Consider the following 7,795-nt stretch of genomic DNA (forward strand, 5'->3'; position numbering starts at 1 on the left):
TTGGTCCAGTATATGTAACAGTAGGGGCTGTGGGTGTAACAATGGTATTGATGTCCTCATCAAGAAAACTTGAAGTTGACCTTAATTAAAATGCATCAACCACGTGTGTAACCGTGATGGTCTCTTTCCGGCGGAGTCCGGGAAGTGAACAGGGTGTTGGAGTTATGTTTGACGTAGGTTGTTCTAGGAACACTTCTTGATCATAGTTTCTCGATCATGCTTTGCCTTCTCTTCTCGCTCTCATTTGCGTATGTTAGCCACCATATATGCTAGTCGCTTGCTGCAGCTCCACCTCATACCTTTACCTTACCCATAAGCTTAAATAGTCTTGATCGCGAGGGTGTGAGATTGCTGAGTCCCTGTGACTCACAGATACTTCCAAAACCAACTTGCAGGTGCCGATGAGACCGTGCAGATGACGCAACCAAGCTCAGGAGGAGCTCCATGAAGATCTTGTCCTTTGTGTTGTTTCGTTCTAGTTAATCAGTAGTGGAGCCCAGTTGGGGTCGATCGGGGTCCTTGTCGCATTTGGGGTTCTTCTTTTATTTTGGTTCCGTAGTCGGACCTTGATTGTATTTGGTTGATGTAATGCTTTATTCATGTATTGTGTGAAGTGGCGATTGTAAGCCAACTATGTATCTCTTTCCCTTATGTATTACATGGGTTGTTTGCGAAGATTACCTCATTTGTGACATTGCTTTCAATGCGGTTATGCTTCTAAGTCATGCTTCGACACGTGGGAGATATAGCCGCATCGAGGGCGTTACAAGTTGGTAATCAGAGCCTTCCCCGACCTTAGGAGCCCCACTGCTTGATCGAATTAGCGGACGAGTTGAGTCTAGAAAAATGTTGAGTCGTTTAGGATTATATATATCGGAGAGTTTAGGAATTCTTTTTACTTCCCAGTCCCTTCATCGCTCTGGTAAGGCATCCTGACGTGGAGTTTTGACTCTTCTCTTCTCAAATTTCATTAAAAAAATTTAGGATCACACGGGTATCTTGGAATCGTTTCGATCGATTTGTGACGAGAGCATTGTTCTTGGTGCCTCCTGTCATTTAGGGGTTGTGGCAGTGTCCCGGGGAGTTGAGCTCCGAGGTGTTGTCGTCACAATTTTATCGTTGCAGTTCTGGAATACCTGAGTTTAGTTTCGCCGACATCGAAAATCTCTTTTATGCAGTTGTTGGTGAGATAACCTCGACGCCAACCAGTACTGGGGCGGGAGTTCGGGAGTATTGCCATAACTCGTATAACGGATGCTTTTCGAAGGTTGAGGTAGACGATTTCCGAAGGTTTCTTGGTTATGTGTTGAAGGATGGATACAGCTGGATGTAGGATTTGCTAGTTTTGGGTGAGATATTATGCTTCCCCTGTATCCCCAACACCTGATTGCATAACTGGAAAATTTCGGGAGTTTATAAGTGGGAATTCAAGTAGCTCTTAGGATATCTTTCCGACAGATGTATGATATGAAATTGGGGTTCAACGTCTAGTGGTCCGCCTATTCACGGTCGGTTTTACAGTGGTCTCATTGTGTCTTAAAAGAGTGCTTGGCTATGCCGACTCGGGGACGCTTCGTATGTCATGTGCACTGCCTTGTACATGATGCTGCTGTACGATCAAGCCCGTGTAGGCCCCACCACGAAAACTTCGGACGAAATCTCTATCATATGTTTGTTCCGGCTTATTCTGCAAGCCAATCCTTTTGTTTTTGTTTTGAGTTGTGGTATTCGAGTTGCTTCGAAGTCAAATGTTGATTCCATACCTTTTATAAGTGGTGTTCTCGTATTCCTACGGGAGTACTAATCCTTCATGATAGTCGACATTGTCATGACAATCCTTTTCAACCGGTGTGTTTCTCTTCAAGCGGACCCGTTCATTTTCAATATCCGCAAGATTCAATCTCATCTTTCTCAACGGTGTTCGTTTCATCCATCCCAAGTTGCCTTTGTTTTTCCCGCCCACCCACCCTTTTTCTTCAAGGACTCAGATTTCTCAATCAAGTATCATTTTATTGATGGAAGTCTCTCCATCCTTTTCCGTCAATGTTCTTATCCGGTGATTCTCATGAAGATTTTAATGGAGCTTCAAGTTTGTCATTCTTCATTCTTTTCATCTCCGGTGGTTTCAAATCAAGCTTTCAGTGTTGATCTCATATCCCTTTTTCCTCGTTTCAAATACCTTCTCATGTCGGTGCACCTCATAATAATCCACTTTTCGCTATTCAATTCTTCCGGAGTGCTCAAGATATCTCGAAGATTCATGTGTTCACTCTGCTTTCGTTCAAGCCTTTTTTTTTGAGGATGTTATCTCATTCAAGCCTTTTAAATCAACCAGTGCATTCTCTCTTTTAATCGTTCAACGGTGTATCTTTTCAGTGGGCCCTAACCCACAGGTCTTTTCTAGGATCTTACCTGACTCTTCTAATTTTATCGGAGATATTCTCAAATCTTTTAAAGTTTGACGTAAGAATGAATTATCATTAGTCGAATGTCTTTCTTCAAGATCTTTCAAATTCTTTTCATCGTTGGATCAACCTCTTCGTTTTGATACTTTTGGAGTGTCTAAATAATTCATGGTGGTCTTTCTCGTCGTAATTCTCAGAATTTGAAGACCGAAGAAGAGTTTTACATCCATATCTTATCCGTTCTCTCAGAGATTCGTGGCTCTAGTTCGAGACCATCCTCTCATAATCGTTTTTCGATTGTCAAAATTCTTTTCACCCACCCGGAGCATTTCATGAGTTGTTTTCCATTTATTTCCTTTGAAGGCCATCTTTTCAAATATTATTTATTCTCAGCTTTCAGCTATCATTCTCCAAATCTTACCGGTGCATCATCCAAATATTCTCTAATCAATTCATGATCTCTCCGTTCCCTTGTATCTAAATCCTCTCAAGTATCTTCGTTCTTTTTATAATTCTTCCCAGTGATTCATCCCTTTACTTCGTTCATTTTCAATTCTTATGGGGGTCCGTTCAAGAGTTCTCTTCCTTGGTCACCATATCAATTAATTCGTTGTTTCAACCCTTCCGGTGGTTCGTTCAAGACTTTCTCAAATTTGCGCTATATCTCTCTTAATACTTTCTACGAGAATAAGTAGTGTGCCAAATCCATTGTTTGTCATCAATTTAAATTGGTGAAGGATAAAGCATAATGTAATTCTTATTCTTGTTTCATCAAGTTTATTCAATTTCTTTTCTGGAGTGGTTCATCGTATCACATTCTCAGTTCGAGATGCTTATCTTTTCTTTTCCAGAGTTCCATGTTTTCCACATTATATGATCACGAAGATCCATCTAAATCATTGCAAGGATTCACCTTGTGTTTTCAATTTCTCCTTCTCTTTATTCTTTTGTTACTGGAGTTTCTTCATGGAGGCTATACATGATGGTTCATCAAAGAAATAATTCCTTCTCCTAGCGTTCATTGAGATTCTTTTCAAAGGAGCTCAAGCTTTCTTCACCTTGCTATCCGGAGTGCAATTCTTTCTTCCATATTATTGGAGGTGGTATTATGTCATTCTTAATAATTTGAGTTCATGTTTCATGATTCACATGTTGGTAAGAATGAGATATTTTAAATCCATTAATCTCGTCATTGGAGTTATCTTGGGTTATATTTCACCTTAAAGCCTTCCCTAAGGAGTGTTGCTAATTATGGTGATTATAAGTGACCAAAGTTCTTCATTTATTCTCCCGGTGCGATAGTTTCTCGTCTCCTTGTTGACGTCAATCCAATCTTTTGTTTCATTAGTGGCAGAATTTCACCTCATAATTTGGAGATGTATTTCATAAGACCATATCAAGATTACTCTTTTCGTTGTTGTTTTCCAATAACTCCATTCGAACCTTCGCCTAAGGATGCCTTTTCAAGATCTTTTGTGGCAGAAGTTGGCATCTTCTTCTCCACTCTTTTATTTCAACTATCTACCTTCTATTCTTCCGTTCCGGAGGCATTGTGATGTTGCTCTCCTCAACCCATCTTCTCGGATTGTCAGGACCTTATTCTTTTCATGCTTATCCATTTAACCGGAGTGTGTGCCCGCTGCTCAAGTTCTTTTCATCTAATCAAGCTTCATTTCACTTCTCAACCGGAGTGTTGCTCGAAGTTGTTCTTCCTTGTCCCTCTTTTCTAACGGAGTGTTTTCAACTTCGTTCTTCTCCATTGTATTCTTTTCTTGAAATGGTTTAACCTTTTCAAGGTTCGTGGTTTTCACTCATTTGTCAAAGAAGCAACTTAGTTTTACCTCTTCTTTTTCTTTTCCGTTGTCCCTACGGTGCCATTCTAGATCTCGGGACGAGATCCTCTCGTAGTGGTGGAGTGTTGTAGCGCCCGGAGACCGATGTGCCACATGTCTTCCAGTTATTCGCTGTCGTTGCCTTGTCATTGCTTGCGTGTCATGCATTGCATATCATGTCATCATGTGCATTTCATTTGCATACATGTTCGTCTCATGCATCCGAGCATTTTCCCCGTTGTCCGTTTTGCAATCCGGCGCTTCTATGTCACCCGGTGTCCCTTTCTACCTCTTTTCGTGTGCGGGTGTTAAACATTTCTGGATTGGACCGAGACTTGTCATGCGGCCTTGGTTTACCACCAGTAGACCGCCTATCAAGTTTCGTACCATTTGGACTTCGTTTGGTACTCCAACGGTCAACCGAGGGACCGAAAAGACCTCGTGTGTGTTGCAGCCCAACACCCTTCCAAAGTGGCCCAAAACCCACCTAAACCTCCTCCATCATCTCGGTCGTTCGATCATGATCGCGTGGCCGAAAACCGCACCTCATTTGGACTCTCCTAGCTCCCTCTACCTATAAATATGTGCAACCCATCCAAATTCGCGGACAAAACCCTAGTCTTCTTCATTCTCGTGCCGCTGAACACGTACGCGCCGAGCCGGACATGTCCGCCGCCGGCTGCCACCTCGCTCCGGCCAATCCGGCCTCGCCACGTCAGCCGAGCCGCCGGCGCATCCAACCGCGCGCCGCCACCTGGCCTGCCCCGCCGCCTCTCCTGCGCGGGCCTGGGAGGCCCAAATCCGGCCCCCCGGCCCGGTTGCCGCCGCCGCCTCCCTAGGAGCTTCGTCCAGCGCCTGCCTCTCCTCGTCGCCGCGCTCGCCGCCGGTTCGCACCACCGCCGTCGCCATGCGCCGGCCACCGCGCCGCCCGTCCGGCGCCCACCGCGCCTCGTCACCGGAGATCCGCCCCGCGCCGCCATCTTCTTCGCCGTCCCCGCGCCGCTGCCGCGCCTCCCGCCGGCGCGCCGCTCGCTGTCGCCGGACCACCGCGCCTCGCCGCCTCGGCCTCCAGCGACCTCGCCAGATCCGGCCGCCGCCCCGTCCCAGATCCGGCCGGGTGGGATGAGATCCACGCGGTCCCGAACCAAACAACGTCGCGCCGCCCGGATCCCTCCGTTCCGGGATCATCTCGTCCCGTTGACTTTTCCAGAGGTATAATTTCTGCTAAGTCCCCGAAATTTCCTGATTCAAATGTCCATGTTAATCATGTCACAACTTTGTATCCGTAGCTCCGATTCATCCGTGTAGCATATCAAAATGTTCTCAGAGAGTACATCATTTCATCTCATTGCATCATTTTCATTTGAGCTTATCTTGATGCCCAAATGCTGTTGGAAGAGAGCTATTTGAGTTAATTGTCAGATCTGCTGCACCAAATAGCTATTTGTCATTTTTGCCATGATTAATGTGTGCATGATATGCTCCTGAGCTCTACATGTGCTTTGTTATATGCCATGCCATCTTTACAGAGGTGCTTACCATGTATTTTTGTGATATGTGTGGTGACTGGCACAAGCTTGCAAAGTAGTGCATTCGTTAATGCTGATTTTAGGGACTTCGAATTTCACCAAATCCTTGATCTGTTTTTATCAATATGCCATATGTTCATGTTGTTTCCTAGTGATCCGTGCCTTTTTTGAGGATGATCAGTAAGGGTGATTTGTTAATATTGTGGTGCTCTATCCATCCATGTCTTTGTTTGCAATTATTGAACACCCTAGCTTGAGCCAATCGAGCTCTGTTTTTGCTATTTCATACTTCCTGGCAGATTGTCTACTTGTTAGCGATTTTGCCGATGATGTTGTTGTTGATCCGTGCATGCTATGTTGTTGTTCTTACCATGTCTAGCTTATATAATGTGTATTCTTGATGGGTGTATGCTTAGATTGTCATGCCTTGCTCTGTAGTGAGTGCTTCGAGCTCGTAAACATGCCTACTCGTTAACATATTTGCATGCTCCAGTTTTTCTCTAAGTCTGAGATCTGATTATGTTTTTGCCATGTTCACATGCTTGCAATTGTATTTCCTGATCCCTTTTGGCTCAAGGTCACTAAGGGACTTTTGTTAAGCTCTTTGAGTAGCTCCATGCCATGCCTTGCTTTTCCATGTTAAGTTCCTGTAGCTTATAGTTTTCATGCTCCAAAATGTGCTACCTGACCTGAAATTCCAGACTTGTGTTAATTTCACTAAGTCTGAAACCTGTTTACCATTTGCACTTTTGCCATGCTTATCTTTTCTTTTCCGGAGTTCCATGTTTTCCGCATTATATCATCACGAAGATCCATCTAAATCATTGCAAGGATTCACCTTGTGTTTTCAATTTCTCCTTCTCTTTATTCTTTTGTTATCGGAGTTTCTTCATGGAGGCTATACATGATGGTTCATCAAAGAAATAATTCCTTCTCCTAGCGTTCATTGAGATTCTTTTCAAAGGAGCTCAAGCTTTCTTCATCTTGCTATCCGGAGTGCAATTCTTTCTTCCATATTATTGGAGGTGGTATTATGTCATTCTTGATAATTTGAGTTCATGTTTCATGATTCACATGTTGTTAAGAATGAGATATTTTAAATCCATTAATCTCGCCATTGGAGTTATCTTGGGTTATATTTCACCTTAAAGCCTTCCCTAAGGAGTGTTGCTAATTATGGTGATTATAAGTGACCCAAGTTCTTCATTTATTCTCCCGGTGCGATAGTTTCTTGTCTCCTCGTTGACGTCAATCCAATCTTTTGTTTCGTTAGTGGCAGAATTTCACCTCATAATTTGGAGATGTATTTCATAAGACCATATCAAGATTACTCTTTTCATTGTTGTTTTCCAATAACTCTGTTCGAACCTTCACCTAAGGATGCCTTTTCAAGATTTTTTGTGGCAGAAGTTGGCATCTTCTTCTCCACTCTTTTATTTCAACTATCTACCTTCTATTCTTCCGTTCCGGAGGCATTGTGATGTTGCTCTCCTCAACCCATCTTCTCGGATTGTTAGGACCTTATTCTTTTCATGCTTATCCATTTAACCGGAGTGTGTGCCCGCTGCTCAAGTTCTTTTCATCTAATCAAGCTTCATTTCACTTCTCAACCGGAGTGCTGCTCGAAGTTGTTCTTCCTTGTCCCTCTTTTCTAACGGAGTGTTTTCAACTTCGTTCTTCTCCGCTATATTCTTTTCTTGAAATGGTTTAACCTTTTCAAGGTTCATGGTTTTCACTCGTTTGTCAAAGAAGCAACTTAGTTTTACCTCTTCTTTTTCTTTTCCGTTGTCCCTCCGGTGCCATTCTAGATCTCGGGACGAGATCCTCTCGTAGTGGTGGAGTGTTGTAGCGCCCCGAGACCGATGTGCCACATGTCTTCCAGTTATTCGATGTCGTTGCCTTGTCATTGCTTGCCTGTCATGCATTGCATATCATGTCATCATGTGCATTTCATTTGCATACATGTTCGTCTCATGCATCCGAGCATTTTCCCCGTTGTCCGTTTTGCAATCCGGTGCTTCTATGTCAC

Source organism: Triticum dicoccoides, chromosome 6A (assembly GCF_002162155.2).
Source record: "Triticum dicoccoides isolate Atlit2015 ecotype Zavitan chromosome 6A, WEW_v2.0, whole genome shotgun sequence".
NCBI lineage: Eukaryota > Viridiplantae > Streptophyta > Magnoliopsida > Poales > Poaceae > Triticum > Triticum dicoccoides.